The sequence below is a fragment of the Amblyomma americanum genome, chromosome 7 (genome assembly GCF_052857255.1).
Source record: "Amblyomma americanum isolate KBUSLIRL-KWMA chromosome 7, ASM5285725v1, whole genome shotgun sequence".
In the NCBI taxonomy this organism is placed as follows: Eukaryota; Metazoa; Arthropoda; class Arachnida; order Ixodida; family Ixodidae; genus Amblyomma; species Amblyomma americanum.
Genome location: NC_135503.1, coordinates 169,337,282 through 169,356,841, shown reverse-complemented (window position 1 = coordinate 169,356,841; position 19,560 = coordinate 169,337,282). Strand labels below are relative to the sequence as shown.

At 45.9% G+C, this 19,560-nt stretch overlaps 1 protein-coding gene across 2 annotated transcripts in view; it reads left to right on the top strand.

Moving 5' to 3' along the window:
- Positions 1–19,560, top strand: part of LOC144097582 (putative 4-coumarate--CoA ligase 2) — a 365,926-nt gene that overhangs the window by 116,520 nt on the left and 229,846 nt on the right. The window lies entirely within an intron of this gene.

Below are 19,560 nucleotides of genomic sequence, written 5' to 3'. Positions count from 1 at the left end.
CTAAGCTTCTGGTAACATCCCCGGTGAGCCTCATGGTAATCAGCTAGAGGTCGTGAATTACAAGTTTATTAGATTGCTGTCCACTGAATAAATAAGTCGGCAAAACGCCGCATTACAGACCAAGCACAGGAAAAGCAGCGCCAAAAGTCCTTAAAGATGAGTGCGAAACTGGCCACCCCCCCCCCCCCCCCCAAAAAAAAAAAGCGCAGCATGATATTTCCACGTGTTTTGAACAGCTTAGTGCAGGTATTTTACGAATAAAAATGAATAATTAGCGGAAGTATGGGCTGCCACTACGTTTGGCCCTTACTTGTACGGCAGATATATTGTCACGGACCAGGAGAAGATGCGGGCAGGAGTGGTCTCGCTTGGCCCATAGCCTTTAAATCATGCCATAACCATGCGTCATGTCGTCAGGTTTTCACCTACCTTCCGTCACGTATCAGTACTGCTAACTTCAAATCGCCGTGTGCGTAAACCGTTACCTGAGGATTCGCCCCAAAAGCCAGCGTAGGAAGACGCTGCCATTAAAACCATCTGCCATGTTGCAGTCCATCGAGCCCCCATGCGTGACAGAAGCATCTTCGCAAGGGCCTTCTCTGTTCATTTCCTTTACCGTTTATCGTCACATGTAGTTACACATCAAGAAGCAGCAAAGCAGGGTGTCCCAGCACTGCAACCTCCGCTAAAGGGAGGTCACCTATTATAACCCATGTCGCCACATATGAGTGTGGACTCCCGTCGGCGAAATAAAGTATTGTCTGAAAAATTGTTTTATTTCAGACCGCATTAGGTCCTCCGCCGCGTCAACATGGTCAGAAATGAAGACCTTTCGCACGGTAAAATTTTGTCAGTAGGCTGACGCCGCCACCGAACAGAAATTGTGCATGTGGTGCTTTACGGTTCATACTTCTTAATTGACTGCACTGCTGGCCACGATGTTTTTATGCTGCATTCGCTTTCACCATGACTTTTTTTCGCTCCTTCCCCCCCCTCGAGGACCGCGTACCTCAGCATTCCTCCCCATTTTTCCTTTTTCTTTCCTTTGCACATATTTCTTGCGCACTGGGACTATGCTTTTTCTTTCACGTAAGATAACAAGTCGCGGCCCACAGGACCTCCGCGGTGAGCCGGGAGGCCGACAAAGCAGACACAGCCGCGTGAGAAGCTCAGTCCAGGGTTCTGCGATCGAACCACATCCCTCTGGAATTCCCCTCCGTTATATACGAGTGCCGTGCTTTTGGTTTGTGACAGTATTAATTTCTGATTTGTGCCTTCGCGTTCCGTCCTCGAAACAATGAACGGCTGACATCCTCGATATTTACCGGATCATTTATTCACTAGAGGCGGTGGCTTCTTAACTGCGATGAAAATAAATCTGCCTCTAATATTCATGTTGACGCGTCCTTAGATATGTTGTCGGTCACCTGAGATTGCTCGTACTATCTTATCGTGTTAGGCTTGTGCTACCGTCCCCTAAAGCTGAATTCAGAGTTCATGGAATACTTCAACGAGGCTTGAAACTCCCTCCATAAGTACTACCTACGGGCTAATTTATTTCAATATGGTAATTTTGACGACTTGAAGCTAGATTGATTTTAAAATTAATTTACAGCTGCTAAACAAAGCACTCCTCTTACATTGTGCTTGCTAGACTCCCGGCTAACGCAGGTGATGGCAGGGGCTACTGTAAGCCTGTAACCTACGCAAACATATTGGCTTTTGTACTCGGCAGTCGCTTCACTAGCTTATCGACGTACCTGTATATTCGCAACTGTTGCCTTCGTCTGCGAATAAGTAAAATCCACCTAGAAATAAATACGGATCTACCGTTACAGTGGTTATTGAGATATATTGAAGAAGGAAACCAGCGCAAAAGACGAAGACACAGGAACAAGGAACACAGGACGACGCTGTGTCTTCGTCTTTTGCGCTGGTTTCCTTCTTCAATCATGTACCGACTCGCCCAGCTCTCCACTCTTAAATCGAGATATATACACAGAAGTCGGAAAGTCATTCGATTCATACAAAAAAGGATTTCATATTGTATTTATTGAAGATAATTGGAGTTCATTGTGCAAAGTCAGCATAGTAACCCTGTTATAAGGTCTAAATCACTTCAACCATAAAAATTTAATACCAGCCACATGATTCAAGAAAAAACAATTTTTCAAAAATAAACAGCTGTACAGGCTTTGAAAAAAAAGATATTCGTGCCTATGGAAAGCATATAGTCAGTCGATAAATAAACTGAGAAGTCTACCATATGCGAATCGAAATGTTTGACACAAAACGAGCTAATCTGCTCAGTACAAAGCCAGAATAATATTGGAAAGCAATAAATTCGTCACCGACAACTCCAGTAATCATAACAAACAACTGCGATAAGCCACTCAATGATAGCGAATGCACAGAAGCCTTCTGCCTGGACGTTCTCTTCAGTTTACACTGGAACACAGCTTCAAGCGCTCGAAGCGATTCCATACGTACCTCGCATGTCGCACCGGCTTGAAAAAAAAGGGAGCAAATTATGGGTTGACAGTTTCTTACCGCTAAAAACAACATAGAAGGATTAGACCGCAGGGATAAAAATGCCTGGAATAGGTGCCTGATAGACCACAGAAAACCGCTTTTGAATACGACATCGGGGTCTTGTACTCCGTGCTGCTTTCTTGCCGCAAGAAGTAAATCGGCCAGACAGGCCGATGTATTAATGAGCGTTGTTCGATCGTCACAGATCGACGAAAAAAGGAGCGGGGTCGTCCAACTTGGCTTTACATTGCTGAGAGTGCAATGACTGCTTTCCCCTCTTAGATAAGACCAGTGCCCTACTTATTCACCCTGATGGAGTTTGTAGGGGGCTGGCTGAGGCTTATCTTACCAGACAAGAAGCAAACAAGTGTGTTAATTCACCCTCTATCAGTTTGGTAGATAATTACATAGGCTTTCTTGGCAACTGTGTGCGGTCCAAAATATAGGGGAGTGCCCTCTGCTATAGATGACAGTGTAATTTCTTCGAACAGATGCAATGACTCGACTTTGATGTGCTTGTGTAGATTTTTTCTTGGGGTTGGGGGGGGGGGTGTTAGTCTCTGTTCTTCTGTTTTTTAGTTTTTGGGTTGTTCACTGTGTCTGGCGCCTATATATACTTTTCCGAGAATAAATTAATTAGTTGTTTATCAGCGCTAGTGTAGTCTCCTGTCTCCAATTTGTCCTGTATTCTGCCCTGCTTAAGCATGAAGCCCTCTAGTCCGGTAATCGTTCAGTCAAAGGTAACAATTGTATTTATTACTACTGGTAATATAATAGATTCTGTAACTTAAAGCTCTCATTAGCTAACCAGACACTTACTATAAATAAGAAATTAATAAAATTCACAATTCTGTGAATTTGAGAATTTTGACTCACATGATGTCTCTTTACTGACATTGCTCGGCTTTGTGCCCAGTTAATGAAGGATGGAGAAGGAACAATTTCAACACCTCATCATGTAATAATAATGCACATTATATTAACCACCTGGAGCACAGCACTGCTCAACACGGAACTCGACACAGGTTGCTCAAAGATCTTCCTGCAAAAATAACTAGTTGTAATTCCTCAATTCCAGCACATTAATCTTTTTAAGGAATGACAAACACAAGGTGTTTGCCTTAATTCCGAAAAAAAACTTTTGACACAGTTTCTCATCGCCAACTAATGCACATATTATGCCTTTAAGCTGTTGGCCAGTATGTTTTTGCATCTATTGTAAATACTATCAAGGAACAACGAACCGAGTCACCATTCACTCGCAGCGTTCCCAGGGCGCATGTGAAAACCTAAACCTGTTTGTCTCTTGGTGCTACCTAGGTCCACCCGGTGGCATCATTCCCGCCGCCCGGAAAAAAAAAGACTGAAAGTCATTAGGGTGCTACGAGCTAAGTGGAGACGATACCAGAAAAAGAAACGAAGGGGCAAAATGACAGGGCGAAAACAGGGTCCGTGCAAGAAAAAAACTGCGAAAGGGCTGTTGGTTAGTGCATCAAACGCGGATTAATACAGAGCATTGTAGTACTTCAGGATAGGGTTGACGGCGCTCACTCAGCACAGAACCGTCATAAATCACATCCGTGATGCCACGCAACACTCTGTAGTGTCAAAAGTAGCGGAAGAGGAGTTTATTCGACAACCCTGGCTGACGGACAGTTGTCCACACCCACACTTGTTCGACGGGTTGGTACTCGCCCTGCCATTGTCGCTGGTTGAAGCGGCGTTCATCTGTCCCCTGTTGCTGCCTGATCTGCAAGCGGACGGGTTGGCGGGCTTCCTCCGCGTTTTGGACAAATTCCTCGGCGTGTGGCGTGAATGCCCGGTCATTGGCTGTGCACGGTAACGTGACATCTAGAAATGTGTGCACATCACGCCCATGAACCATAAACGAGGTGAAATGGCGTAAAGAGAGCTATTTTTGTTTACAGCTGCGTTCTACGCGAAAGTCACCTATGAGAGGATCCCGTCCCAAGTCTTATGCTGGACGTCTACATACATTGCTAGCATATTCGCTATGGTTCTGTTGAGTCGCTCGGTGATCCCATTTGCTACGGATGGCAGACAATAGTCTTGTGATTACCTTTGTAACTCAACTTGTATGCCTCGTGCATGAGCTGCGCTGTGAAAGCCGTTCCTCAATTGGTGCTTACGTAAGACGGGGCGCCGTGTTGAAAAAAAAAATGCTGTCCTTGAAAAACTGTGCGATTTCAGACGATGTGCCAAAGGGCACCGCTTCGGATTTGGCATAGCATGTCTTATAGTCAGTCGCGAGCGACAATTATTCTCAAAATGCCGGCTGAAGGTAGAGGAAATGGGCACAGAAGACCGATTCCGACATGATAAGAAGGTGGGCGAGGTGGTGCAACTAGTTGGAGCAAACCCCGTGCTTTAGGAGAGGTGACCTGCGGCGCTGACATTCACGGCAAACTCGAACGCAGCGGCAGGTGATGGCAGCAATTTTTAGCTAATAATAGGGCTGGCGTACTCAAGCGAGAATGCCTGTATTTTCTAAGTTACCAGAGGCGGGCTTGCTATGAGAGGCAAAAAGTACGTTGGCACGGCGCTCTGACGGCGGGGTAGCACTGCGGCCCTCCGAATGGTCAATGAGAGGTCGAAAGTTCATGTATACTCGCTGCCTGGTCATTACGTTGGATTCGCTAACCACTCCAAGGAAACGGCTGTAGTCCTCCGTGTCGCCAGCTTCGTGCTTGCGTCCATATTTATGCGCACTCGTGTAATCAAATTCCTGGACGCTGAGCTTTCGCCATGCTAGGCGGCCTGATGAGTCCCGTTGATTTGGCAGCCCGCACAAGGTTGGGCTGTCTGTCGCGACTTTGAAATTCCGGCTGTTGAGATAAGGTCAAAATTTCATCATGGCCCACAGAACCGTGATGCACTCCATTTCCGAAGGAGAGTAGTTGATTTGGGCGCGAGACACTACGGAACTTGCATACACAATCACTTGTTCCACGCCATCTTGGTGTTGGACTATGAGACCAATCTGGCCGATGTTGCTGGCGTCGGTGTAGATCTCGGTGGTAGCGTCCTCATCAAAGTGAGCAAGGACACGGCTCGTGTGCAGGCGTCAGCGTAGTCCTGTTAAAGCCTCCTGTTGCTCGGTACTCCATACAAACGGGGTATCTGTCACGGATCCCCGGAGAACACTCGGGCCGAACGAAAAGACTAGGCGACAGGTGTATCCACACAGACGCACATTTAATACACCCTACGTGACACAAACGTCAGCACACAAAGCTAACAAAACGGACACAGAACACAAAGACTACCAATACACACGAGGCGGCAAAACCCAGTCTACTAGCGTTCGGCGTTTGTGCTGGCGGTTCGGTGCTGTGACGCGCTGCATGGGTCCAGCGAGTGGCGTCCAGGTAGCCGGCGTCGAGGTAGAGTTTGACGTTCTCAGTCTGGCGTCGCTGGCGGCGTCGTAGGAAGTCCCGATTCAAGTGGCCGTGGAGGTGGCGCTGGCGATGTTGGTGTTGTAGGCTCCACCCTGATCGGTGGCAACAGCACTGGAGGCACCCCTTCGCCGTAGCAGGTGGTTGCGTCAGCCATTGACTCCCCGGAATGGGCTCAGGAATGGCAGGAAGTCCACGGTGCGACGGCGTAGAACTCGAGGTCACCGGAGCAGTAGTCGGCGTTGCTCTCTTCCATACGAGGTGTTCCTGACCCGCCGATGTCTCCGCTTCTCTGTTCTCCCCCCACCCCCCCGTGCCATGTTATCCCTCTCGCTTTTATTACCTTGCGTTGGTACACGTCTTCCATGTTATTGTCATCTTCGTCTTCTCTTCTCTACTAATAATCTTTTCCCACCTCACCGAACACTTCTTCATCTTGTTTATTCTTGGGTTAATACATGTCTTGCTTATCGTCATCCTCGTCGTCTTCTCCAGCCTTGTTTATTTCATACTTCTATTTCAAACTTCCGATCACATGTGACAAGGGCCCCTTCTCCCAAGAGTTTTTCAATAAAAATCTGCTCACATCATCCCTATCTTTAATACTTCCTGCCAACCGACTGCCTTGTATGGCGATTCTGACCGTGCACACACACACAGCAGATGTCAAGCTCAGCAGTGACACAGCACACCAAATTGAATATACGGAACATTAACAGACCACTGCCGTTGTCCGTAAGGTGTCCCTAATAAACATGTTAATGTCTACAACACACTCTCTTGTATATGCACACAACAACAACAACAAAAAGATACATATAGAGATAGCTCAAGCTGTTTAGTTGGCTCTACTCATGAAGTCCGCTACAGCGTTATCTCGCCCTTTAATATATTCCATCTGAAATGAGTATTCTTGCACGGAAAAACTCCATCTCAAGACTTTACTATTGTTCATTTTGGCCTCGGTTAAGTATTCAAGCGGCTGATGATGTGTTTTGAATTCGAAAATGCCACCCATAGAGATGAATGTGAAATTTCTGTACTGCCCATACCACAGCCAAGCATTTCTTTTCAACAGTGTAGTAGTTGAGTTCACTAGCCGATAATCTCTTACAGGGAAAAATACGGGATATAGCATGCGATTTTCATCCTGCAAAAATACGGCTCCTATGCTTTGTCTGATGCATCGGCGCCAAGAACAAATTCTTAATCCAAATTCGGAGCAAGCACAACGGGCGGTTTTGCCACTCTTTGAAGCGGTAAAACGGTAGGACGATGACTCGCACCTTGCCAAGAGGTACGGGGCGGACATTTCCCTTCGGAACTGTGCGCTGGCACATGTCACACGAGCGAACAAAGCTTTTAACGTCGCTCTCAACCCCTGGCCACAAGAACTCCTCGATGATTCTAGACACCGTTTTTTGAACACCCTGGTGTCCGGCCATAATGGCGCCATGTGCTAAGCGTAACACTGTCTCTCGCATATCTTCCGGTAACACCAGCTGTTGGACCTGCCCTCCCGATCTAAACATGCATTTCCTGTGCACAGGATTGCTTACCAATTGATATTCGAATGACGTACGACTCCTTTTTCATTTCAACTGATAAATAAATGAGCAGGGCAAAATTTAGCCAAAAAATTTAATTTGAAAGAAAAAGCTAATGAGAAAAATAAAATTGGGCGATGTCAAAATGTGTCCTAAGGGCTCAACGAGCACAGAGGGGTGAAAAAGTCCTCGCAGAGTTGTTCTATTAAATAAAGTGATTTTTAATAACAATGCAGATGCAGAAAAAGAAGAGAAAAAGGGAAACATACAGGGGAATATAAAATATAAGTAACAGAAAGAAAACAGGGAGGAATGATGAGGGTTAGTGAAATGACAAAATGGTAAAAGTGCAGAAATGTGAAGGTGAGAGAGCCTTGAAGACTGGAAGGTGAAAACTTGAGGTCCAGATGACGTGGTTGACATTCATGGAGGGTGCTGCAGACTAGAAAAAAAGAGAGAAGAGAAAAGAAGGAAAGAAAAAAGAAGAAAAAAGGGAAGAAAAGAGGCAAACACTGTAAACAACTTTGCACCCTTAAGGGCAGAATGCCATCTATTCACCCTTACAGCACCAAAAATTTTCGTGAAAAGGGTGTGTGTCATAAGGTAGCATAAGGTATAGAGGTTTTTGCTCCCCTCTTTAAGATCCAGGCTGTTAAATGGGCAGTTTTTCTTAGTTGCAGTCTGTAGATCGTTGGGGTGCAATGGTGTAAAACGAGAATTACATTAGTCGATTCACCTCAGGGTACGGTCAGTGATAACTTCCCGTAGCGTTTGATACAGTGATGACGACAAGCACCACAGTCACTGTCAGTGACATCCCCCGCTTCCCTTAACTGCCTCTGAACAAACACAAGTATAGGAGAGTGCATACTCTGCGCCGTGCTCGGTCTGGTTTACGGCCTTCGGTTTTTATTCGGTTGCCCAAGTTGGTTTTTACCCTAGAGCGGTGACGAGGCCATAGAGGTTATGCTCCCGATTCGACACTTTGTAGATTGCATTATAGTCGCCTTCAACAATGCGTTCCTCAATGGTGCCGCCCTGCGTTGGACGACGTTTGTCCTTCGGTTGGTCACTGAGTGCCTACAACAGGCACTACAAATTGTGGACGACAAGTGGTGAATCGAATTTCAACGCAACAATCTGTGCCACCCCTGATAAAGCCACCACCGCACTGGGTCGAATCGCCGTAAACTGTGTGTTCAAGCTGACCATGGCGCAGGACCGTGGTCTAAGCACCATTGACCAAAACACGTTTAGTTATCCGTTCCATCACGTGAAATGAGTCATTGACAAGGTCAGCATGACGTCCGCCTACATGCTCGACTGCGTCACCAAACGTTGGCGGGCAATACCCAACCTGGCGCTGTTTGGCGGCATGGACGCGATAGTACATACAGGGACCTGCTTTGGCTGCCTCCACCTTGTCAGCAGGACTTGTCGGGCTAGTTGGTTGATCATATAGCAAAAAAGACGAACTGCGCAACAAGAACACGGACGAGAGGGAGGCAGACACACACTAACGCAGACTTACAACTTTACTAAAGGAAGGAATACAAGGCAAATATATATAGCGATCCCCCACGCACTTCAAATTTGATCAATATGGCACGTGACAATCTGCCCAGGCGATAAACAGACCACACAAGAACCAACCGCTTACAAGATAATCTTATACCGGGCCGGCCCTTTCTATGAAAACAAAAAGCAAAGGAACGCTTAGCGACAGTGCACACTTGAGAATTACGCGTTCTGCAAAGTAAGGAAATTCATAACAAAAACCACACCACTGTAGCCATCTGATACCACTGAAGCTCGAACCGCTTACAAGCGCAGGTGCTGACACCAAAACCAAGAGACGAAGCACTCCCCCTTTTGAAAGCAAACAAAACGGGAAACAAAAACAAACACATCGGTCATCGTCAAAAACAAAAAAACGGTGAAAAAAGGCACCAGGTCAAAAGGGTAAAAAAACCATGAATCAGCTCAAGAAGCTACGTCACAAAAACAGTGAAAATAGGCACCGAGTCATTTAAAAAAACAAAAAGATGAAAGACGGGACAACAGTTTAAGACAACAACGGTTTTAAAAAAGGGGGGGTGAATGAAATCCAAAGCGTAGGAAAAAATCTCAAACCATGACAGAACGGAAACAAAACTGAGATCGCTAATCAAATGAAAAACGAAAGCATCAAACGCAATCAGGAGGCACTGCTCAATCACCAGGGCACAAACAGGCCACTAGGCTACACATACCGCCGCAAAAACGAAAATTCTTTGGATGATAATGAAATGGAAGCCTTGCCAACACAGTTGTCCGTAGTGCCGATGTAAAATGTTTCGACGACGAGACGCTCCCATTTGTCATTCAATCTGGTCAGAAATTCCGTCTTTTCGAACCATGGTACACAGTCCCGTTGCTTCATTTTTGTGCAGTCCGCACAATGCTTAGCCAAAAACCCTCCATCGTTGTTTGCCACGCTCAACCGGTGCTCCCTTGCTCTTTCATTAAAGCATCTGCCGGTTTGGCCTATGTAGACTTTTCCGCAACTAAGGGGAATGCAGTAAACAACGCCGGAAACGCAATCTTTGAACTTCCTTAGATGTTTGATTTTGCAAGGGGTCTTCTTAGTGTTCTTCATCATCACGCACACCTTGGACAGTCTACATGGAGCCGAGAAGACAACGTTGACGCCTCCTTTTCTCGCCACTTTCGTGATGTTGTGCGAGAATTTGTGGATGTATGGAATCACATGGGCCTTCTTTTGCTCGGCGTCTTCTTTGTCTTTGCGTTCTCTCTTAATTTTTTGAAGCACATTTTCACACACACTCGAAATGACGTGCGGAGGGTATCCAGCTGCTTGCAAACGCTGAAGCTGGTACTGGAAGCTCTCTTGGACTTTGTGGTCACAAGTCTTTTTCAGGGCCGACTCAACACATAAGGAAATGATGCCTCGCTTGACCAACTTCGAATGGGCACTAGTGTAGGGAAGCAAAGCCTTTTTGGACCTGGGTTTGAAGGACCAGCACAAACGCTGTTTCTCAAAGTGCAGATCTAAATCCAGGAACTGAAGATGACCATCAAGCGGTAGCTCACTGGTAAACCGGAGCCCGAAAGATTCAGATGAAAATGCCGAGAGGATCTTTGAGGCCAAATCCTGAAGATTGCCGTCCCCCGGTGGGGTCAGGAAGACCAGGTAGTCATCGACGTACCCGCACACGCGGGTGACAGCCATCCCTCGCAGTTTGTCTTGAAGACGTCGGTCAAAGGATGACAGAAAAATGTCGCTTAAGGCTGAAGCTATGCTCGAACCTATACAAATGCCTGCTTTTTGAATATGATAACTCTCATTGAAGTGGATGACGGAAGACTTTAGATAGAAATCTATAAGTTCCAAGAAGTTGCCAGTGTTGAGGCCAACTGAGTTCCGGAACTTCGTCTCTCCGTGAAGCTCCACGCATTCTCTGATGGCAGCGAACAGTCCTTCGTGCGGAATGGAATAATACATGTCCTCGATGTCGACGGAAAAAGCCGTCGTGGAAGTTGGTAGCCCTTTTCCCATCAGCTCAACGACTTCTTTTGAGCTTCTAACGAGGAACGGGTCATTGCCTAATAACACATTCAAATGTATCTGCAGGAAGTTCCCAAGCTTCCTCTGCCAGCAGTTCCTGTCCGACACGATTAGTCGAAAGGGGCAACCAATGTTATGCGTTTTTCCAGTGAAAAACACTTCAAGGGTTCCGGCATCGTCGTTTTTCACGGCCTTCATCAAATGCTCCAACTTCAAATCCTTTAAAAGTCTCACGGCTTCTCGCTTTCTTTTCTTCGGATCGTGTTTGACTGGCGTAAAGTTATTTGTAATGGCATCCATCGCCTTGCTCTGGAACAAGCCTTGCGGTAAGAATACAAAACCCCCTTCCTTGTCCGACTGGATGACCGTTAAGCCATTTTCTTTAAGAAAATTGACAACCTTCTTGACAGGTGGCTTAGAAGTTGTCCTGTTACTCGCATGGCGGTAGGCGCACTCCACACCCTCTCCGATGAGTCTCTCCTTTTCTTGTTCGGTCACTCTCTCGCCGATACCGTGGACTAACCCGAGAAGGCTTGGCCTGGAGCATGGTGGTTCGAAGCAGTACTTGGGGCCTTTGTCCAGGATGGTCTCGATATCCTTTGGGATGCTGGCTCCTCCTAAAACTGTGACCGAGCTTCACGTATCTGCCGGACGAGGAGTGGCGGTCAGCTTCAACATAACCTGCCTCCACAGGAATTCTGTGGACCGTGCTGCCATTTTGAGGTGTTCAAAGTACCGCACGGACGGCGTCGGGGGATCGCTTTCTTCTTCAAGAAGAAACTTCATCCAGTCTCGCAAGAGCCGCACTTGTCGCCAAGCTTCAGACTTCATGAGCTTGCAAATCCTCCTGGCATGTGCCTACGACGGACCGATGTAACCAAAAAGATGAAGGACTTGCAGAGGAACGAGTTTCTTCTTCAGGCAAAAAGACAAAAACCTGGACTGACATGTGGCCACGGCGATGAGACAAGTGCATGAGATCGCTGCATTTTGCCTTGTTTGGGTACATAGAAAAGAGCCCGTGGTACTAGAAAGATGTTTCAACAGGACTTGTCGGGCTAGTTGGTTGATCATAATGCAAGAAAGACGAACTGCGCAACAAGAACACGGACGAAAGGGAGGCAGACACACACTAACGCAGACTTACAACTTTACTAAAGGAAGGAATACAAGGCAAATATATATAGCGATCCCCCACGCACTTCAAATCTGATCAATATGGCACGTGACAATCTGCCCAGGCGATAAACAGACCACACAAGAACCAACCGCTTACAAGATAATCTTATACCGGGCCGGCCCTTTCTATGAAAACAAAAAGCAAAGGAACGCTTAGCGACAGTGCACACTTGAGAATTACGCGTTCTGCAAAGTAAGGAAATTCATAACAAAAACCACACCACTGTAGCCATCTGATACCACTGAAGCTCGAACCGCTTACAAGCGCAGGTGCTGACACCAAAACCAAGAGACAAAGCACTCCCCCTTTTGAAAGCAAACAAAACGGGAAACAAAAACAACCAGATCGGTCATCGTCAAAAACAAAAAAACGGTGCAAAAAGGCACCAGGTCAAAAGGGTAAAAAAACCATAAATCAGCTCAAGAAGCTACGTCACAAAAACAGTAAAAATAGTCACCGAGTCATTTAAAAAACAAAAAGATGAAAGACGGGACAACAGTTTAAGACAACAACGGTTTTAAAAAAGTTTGTGAATGAAATCCAAAGCGTAGGAAAACATCTCAAACCATGACAGAACCGAAACAAAACTGAGATCGCTAATCAAATGAACAACGAAAGCATCAAACGCAATCAGGAGGCACTGCTGAATCACCAGGGCACAAACAGGCCACTAGGCTACACATGCCCCCGCAAAAACGAAAATTCTTTGGATGATAACGAAATGGAAGCCTTGCTAACACAGTTGTCCGTAGTGCCGATGTAAAATGTTTCGACGACGAGACGCTCCCATTTGTCATTCAATCTGGCCAGAAATTCCGTCTTTTCGAACCATGGTACACAGTCCCGTTGCTTCATTTTTGTGCAGTCCGCACAATGCTTAGCCAAAAACACTCCATCGTTGTTTGCCACGCTCAACCGGTGCTCCCTTGCTCTTTCATTAAAGCATCTGCCGGTTTGGCCTATGTAGACTTTTCCGCAACTAAGGGGAATGCGGTAAACAACGCCGGAAACGCAATCTTTGAACTTCCTTAGATGTTTGATTTTGCAAGGGGTCTTCTTAGTGTTCTTCATCATCACGCACACCTTGGACAGTCTGCATGGAGCCGAGAAGACAACGTTGACGCCTCCTTTTCTCGCCACTTTCTTGATGTTGTGCGAGAATTTGTGGATGTATGGAATCACATGGGCCTTCTTTTGCTCGGCGTCTTCTTTGTCTTTGCGTTCTCTCTTAATTTTTTGAAGCACATTTTCACACACACTCGAAATGACGTGCGGAGGGTATCCAGCTGCTTGCAAACGCTGAAGCTGGTACTGGAAGCTCTCTTGGACTTTGTGGTCACAAGTCTTTTTCAGGGCCGACTCAACACATAGGGAAATGATGCCTCGCTTGACCAAAATCAAGCATCTAAGGAAGTTCAAAGATTGCGTTTCCGGCGTTTTTTACCGCATTCCCCTTAGTTGCGGAAAAGTCTACATAGGCCAAACCGGCAGATGCTTTAATGAAAGAGCAAGGGAGCACCGGTTGAGCGTGGCAAACAACGATGAAGGGTTTTTGGCTAAGCATTGTGCGGACTGCACAAAAATGAAGCAACGGGACTGTGTACCATGGTTCGAAAAGACGGAATTTCTGGCCAGATTGAATGACAAATGGGAGCGTCTCGTCGTCGAAACATTTTACATCGGCACTACGGACCACTGTGTTAGCAAGGCTTCCATTTCCTTATCATCCAAAGAATATTCGTTTTTGCGGGGGCATGTGTAGCCTAGTGGCCTGTTTGTGCCCTGGTGATTGAGCAGTGCCTCCTGATTGCGTTTGATGCTTTCGTTGTTCATTTGATTAGCGATCGCAGTTTTGTTTCGGTTCTGTCATGGTTTGAGATGTTTTCCTACGCTTTGGATTTCATTCACCCCCCTTTTTTAAAACCGTTGTTTTCTTAAATTGTTGTCCCGTCTTTCATCTTTTTGTTTTTTTAAATGACTCGGTACCTATTTTCACTGTTTTCACTTCTTGAGCTGATTCATGGTTTTTTTACCCTTTTGACCTGGTGCCTTTTTTCACCGTGTTTTTGTTTTTGACGATGACCGATGTGGTTGTTTTTGTTTCCCGTTTTGTTTGCTTTCAAAAGGGGGAGTGCTTCGTCTCTTGGTTTTGGTGTCAGCACCTGCGCTTGTAAGCGGTTCGAGCTTCAGTGGTATCAGATGGCTACAGTGGTGTGGTTTTTGTTATGAATTTCCTTACTTTGCAGAACGCGTAATTCTCAAGTGTGCACTGTCACTAAGCGTTCCTTTGCTTTTTGTTTTCATAGAGAGGGCCGGCCCGGTATAAGATTATCTTGTAAGCGGTTGTTTCTTGTGTGGTCTGTTTATCGCCTGGGCAGATTGTCACGTGCCATATTGATCAGATTTGAAGTGCGTGGGGGATCGCTATATATATTTGCCTTGTATTTCTTCCTTTAATAAAGTTGTAAGTCTGCGTTAGTGTGTGTCTGCCTCCCTTTCGTCCGTGTTCTTGTTGCGCAGTTCGTCTGTTTTGCACCTTGTCAGGACTCAGCGGTGCGAGCGGCCGAAGAGTAAGCGACGCAGATAACATTCGGAGATACAGCTGTGGGAGCAGCAGAAATGAAAGCAATGCGTAGAAAATGCGAAGTGCTGGTGGAGTTGAGGCGGTGATAATTGGTCCTGTCGCACGTTTGTTTCATCACAATGTGGTGATCGCCTGTCAATCTTTGCACCATGTCCCCGTCTCACGAACTAGCCAAACAACACAATGTTATGCGACACAGATATTCGCAATGCTGTAAAAAGCCCATACCTAAGATGTCCCCAAGTAGCAATTATTTATTTTTCAATGTTCTTGCTATACATCGCGCTGGTGGGATGCCTCCCAATGCAACGCGAGGGAGGAAGCGGCTCCCCTGGAAAGAAAATGAGATATGAAAGCAAAAGTGAGCGCGCCGTGCATATAGCACGGCTCAGAGATAGGCATTCAGCATTACTGTTGCCTACGCAATGTAATGTATACTCTTTCTTTCTTGCTTTTGCGATTTTGTATCGCTTCCATTCACAGTGGCATTGTGCTGGTTCGTCATGGGCCCTTCTCAACAGCGCGCCCCTCTGGTAGCCGCCAGCCGGTACTACCGATCTTTTTCCTGTGGAAAAGAAATGCCAAGGGGAGTGCCCATTATAAATGCATTACAATTGCCCCTTGCGCTATTTCTTTAGTAAAGAATAGGGTTCTTCGATGCCAGCGCCGCCATATTGAATCACACGGGATCAGCGGCGCTAGCGTCTGTAACGACGCCGTTCATGCTCTCGACGCGCTTCAAAGTGCTTTAACTTGAACGGCCTTTTGCAGCGAGAGCTACACTGAGCTACCAGTCGAGCATTTCGCGGTACATGGGAGAGGCCAGTTGTGATTCAATATTGCGGCGTCGTTTAAGTTGTCTCCACCAGGCGCTGGCATCGAGGCACACTATTAAATAAGTGTTGGCTTCGTCTAGCAGAGCAGGTGAGCGCGACCACCCCATAAACACGCCTGTCGCACAGTGCATTGTCAGCGCTGCACTTTAATCCCTGACTAAAGGACATGCATGGGCAGGAAATTAGGGGACAAAGTCCCATTGCTTCCAGAGGGGTGCCTGGAATGGTAGAGGCAAACGACTCCACAGCTTTCTCTCTCTCCGCTATGTGCCTGCCTCGTCGCGCTCAAAACTATCACCCTCACCGTCAAGAGAGGCTTCGCCAAAGCCTCCAAGATTACCAGCATGAGAGCGTGAGGATAATCGCGGAGGTCATGGTTGGCCAAACCGAGTCTGCGCATGCTCATAAGGAATGAGCTAGAAGCGCGGCAGTTTCGATTTCTTTGTTGACGGCGTTGCCGGCTCCCGCTCACAGTGAAATTATACATAAAAAATGTTTAAAAACCGAGATCCAAATAATAAATTGTTATCAGGCAAGAAATCATGTAATGAAGTTTTTGTAACCACTGCGGCGTCTAGGCATGACTTGTCTCGTTGTAAACAAAATAGACTAATCCGTATCTATATCCGGTTGTGCGAAGTTCGCGCGCACTGAAAGCTGCACGTGTAGCCGGTGCGACATATTGTGTGTGTTACCTCGTGCTGCCAGCGCGGATACTGCCCTGTCTCAACAAACAATGCCTGTAAATGACATCGACGATGTGCCTGTTCGCACCGCTGGGCCCTAAGGAAGTTGAATGTCAACGAGCCCAAACTGTGGAGCTTGAGAGCCGCCGTCAGTACTTGCAGTCTGCCATGTGCTGAAATGCACTTTGTGAGCGGCACATTTCAGGTGAGTGGTGATGTAGAAATGCATTATGTCCTCTATTTCACAGTGCCAGGAAATAAAGTGGGCAGCGTTCACTTTCGTTACTCGTTCTTCGCTGCAAGTCTTAAAATGCATGTGCACGAATCTTATTCCGTGATGGCGGCGTCGCGCCGCTGCTACCGGCGGCGCTGTTCTCCTTTCTTATAAACATCGTCCCCGCCATGTACCCGTGCTACTGACTTGTTCGCCGGCACCGCTTGCCGTCGGCGCCACGCTCCGTCCCTCCCCACCCTCGGCGTGCGGCGACACGGGTTGCCATGCCGGTAGCCATCGGCCGTTTTTGCGCCGCTCGGTGTGTTTCGCGTTGCATGTGCTACGCGGAGTCTGCCATTCACATGGTACGAGGCAGTGAATTAGTCTATGCTAGAGAGCATTGCAGTGTTATGTGCGCGAGCTGTGTAGCATTTTCAGTCATCTGCGACTGTTTTTGCTGTTACATAGAAATTTCCACGTTTTTTTTTCTATTTAAGGCTTTGCTAACGTGCTTGTATGTCTCTGAAAACCTTCTGTTACAGTCTAATTTTCATGAGATGCTAATTTTCTTTGCAGGTGCCCGGACAATAATTTTGATGATTCATGTCAAATTTCAAGATCGCCCAATCTTTGACTTGGCGTATCCACCGTGTGTTTTGAGGCCGTATCCGCCTATTATTCCAAGTGATCATGTTTGTCTGGTACTCAGGAATTTTAGTTTCTTTTCCTTAGCAGCTTCTCATTGCATTTACAGGTATGAGAGTCGCTTACTGAAAGAGTAACCACTGAGAACTGTATGCAGCAGGTAACGTTAGAATTGATTACAGCTGAATGCAAGCACCATAACAAAAATGCATGACTAAGGGATCATAATTTTGTGCATTTACAGAAGGTGCACAAGGCAGTCTACAGAAATAAAATAAAACATCATTTCAGTTTACGGCCAAACACACATCACGTGCTTTCCAGAATTGCAAATTAATTTTACACTGGCTGAGGTGTTCCAGACTGCTACACATATTTTTTTTATTTTAAATGGAGTCCAACAGGGCTGATTTTTCATGTTTTTATTTAAATTTTCTTAATTGCTTTTATGTTCCTGCTGCACATTTCAAAATTCTGATTTCTTACCTGCATTAAAAACAGTTTGTTTGGCCCATCTTTTAGGGTGTAGTTTCAGGGTTGCTAGAAAAACATAAAGCTACCTGCTGAAAATTTTCCTCTCCCTTCTTTTTTTTTTTGACGCAGAAGTACTGTCGTTCAACTTCCGAGAAACCGTTCTGAAAGCAAAAAGCACTTTTATTAGACCTTGTGGACAGCGCAAATCATCATCAGTGTGATTTGCTAATGTTGCAGTATTAAAAAAATATCGTTGCATTTCACTGCTTTTAATTAACTCATGATTTTTTTTCTTTTCAGTGCAGATGATGGCTAAGATTTTCCCTTACCCGAACGTGGATGGCTTGCATGAGGGTATGGTGAGGAACAACCCCAATTAATTCAACACAGGAGGAGTCATGAGCATTCTTTTCCAAAATTCGAAAACATTCCAGGTAAGTGTGCATTCAGAACTACAGTTTGTGAGGTGGTTGTTTCCGCATTGCGAGGAAAAATACAGCATAAAAAGAAGCTTGGACCGTGGAATTCTGAAAGAGTTTTAAGTGTATAAATGGCACCGCAAAATTAAAGAGCACTGCAGAATGTTGCTGCGCTAAACTAATTTTCCCCTTCCTTTTTAATATCTCGTACACTTGATTTTTTGAATTCTGCAACGGACTCCTCATTCGGTCACCTACCACTCTAATGCCGTTACAGCAGTAAAGTAGTATTGGCTGCCATGAATATGTGGCTATGCCACTTGCTCTAGTACGAATCAATTGATTGAATTAGAGCTGTGCCTTTCAGTTCAGTTCTAACAAAATTCTGAAAGTACCTGCATACCAAAGCATGTGTTTGAAAGGCCAATATGCATGCACTACATTGGTATTCTTAGAAGCCTGCTGGGGGCACGTCGTTTGACCCCGCGAAACAAAGGATCTCTCTGGGAACCTACCTGCGGAATGTTTCCCGCGCTCTTATGGAGGGGGGGGGGGGGGGGGAGAAGATGGCATTCCCTTTGTCGTGTTCGCCACGAAATGCGATTGACGATAGACAAGACGACTGAGGGAAGAGGGGACGATGCCTTCCAGTGATTACCTGTGACTGACAGGAGCCGAACCACGGCCCGCCGCAGGAGTGACCGCGGTACCCGCACGAATCACCTGTTTTGAAGTTGGTCTATTTTGCAACAAAGCGTTGCGAAGAAGGCCAGGGAAAAAGCCGTATAAACAGCTTGAGGCATCCTGACTTTCCCTTTACACAGCAGCATTGATGGTGGCAGAAGCACGATAACAAAGAACAGATAAAGAAAAAAATGGGAACATCATAAAGCATATGCACCATATAATACATATATACTTGTAAATAAAAAATAAATATCATAATGCAGCACGCAGAAAAAAAAGGCTACAGGAGGGTGGGGGGGGGGGGGTAAAGGGGTGTTCACGACATTAGCAGCATAAGCCCACGTGAATCTTTGTTGCGAAACATCGAACAAGTCACGATTATCACGGCAGTGCAGCTGGTTCAATAACTTAGGTAAAGTGTATTCCAACATCTGATGGCTATAATTGGCACGGTATGTCTTAACATTCCATGGTTCTATGCGGCGCATATCATACACTGTTTTATTTTTCTCTGAACCTGCCAGATTAATCAACGCATCATCATTTTTCATTATTGAGAGTTTATATTTGTGACACAGCCTTTAGTCATATATGCATTTTATTGGAATAATGTTGTATTTTTGGAAAAGATTTGCAGTTTAAAAAAAATATGGTACATTACTTGCAATGCGTGCGAATTGTTTCTGTAAGACTGTGAGCTTATAAAGATTTTCTGCTGTTGTTGTTGCCCACACAAGGCATCCTTAGTTAAGTAAAGAAGAGCATAAATAAT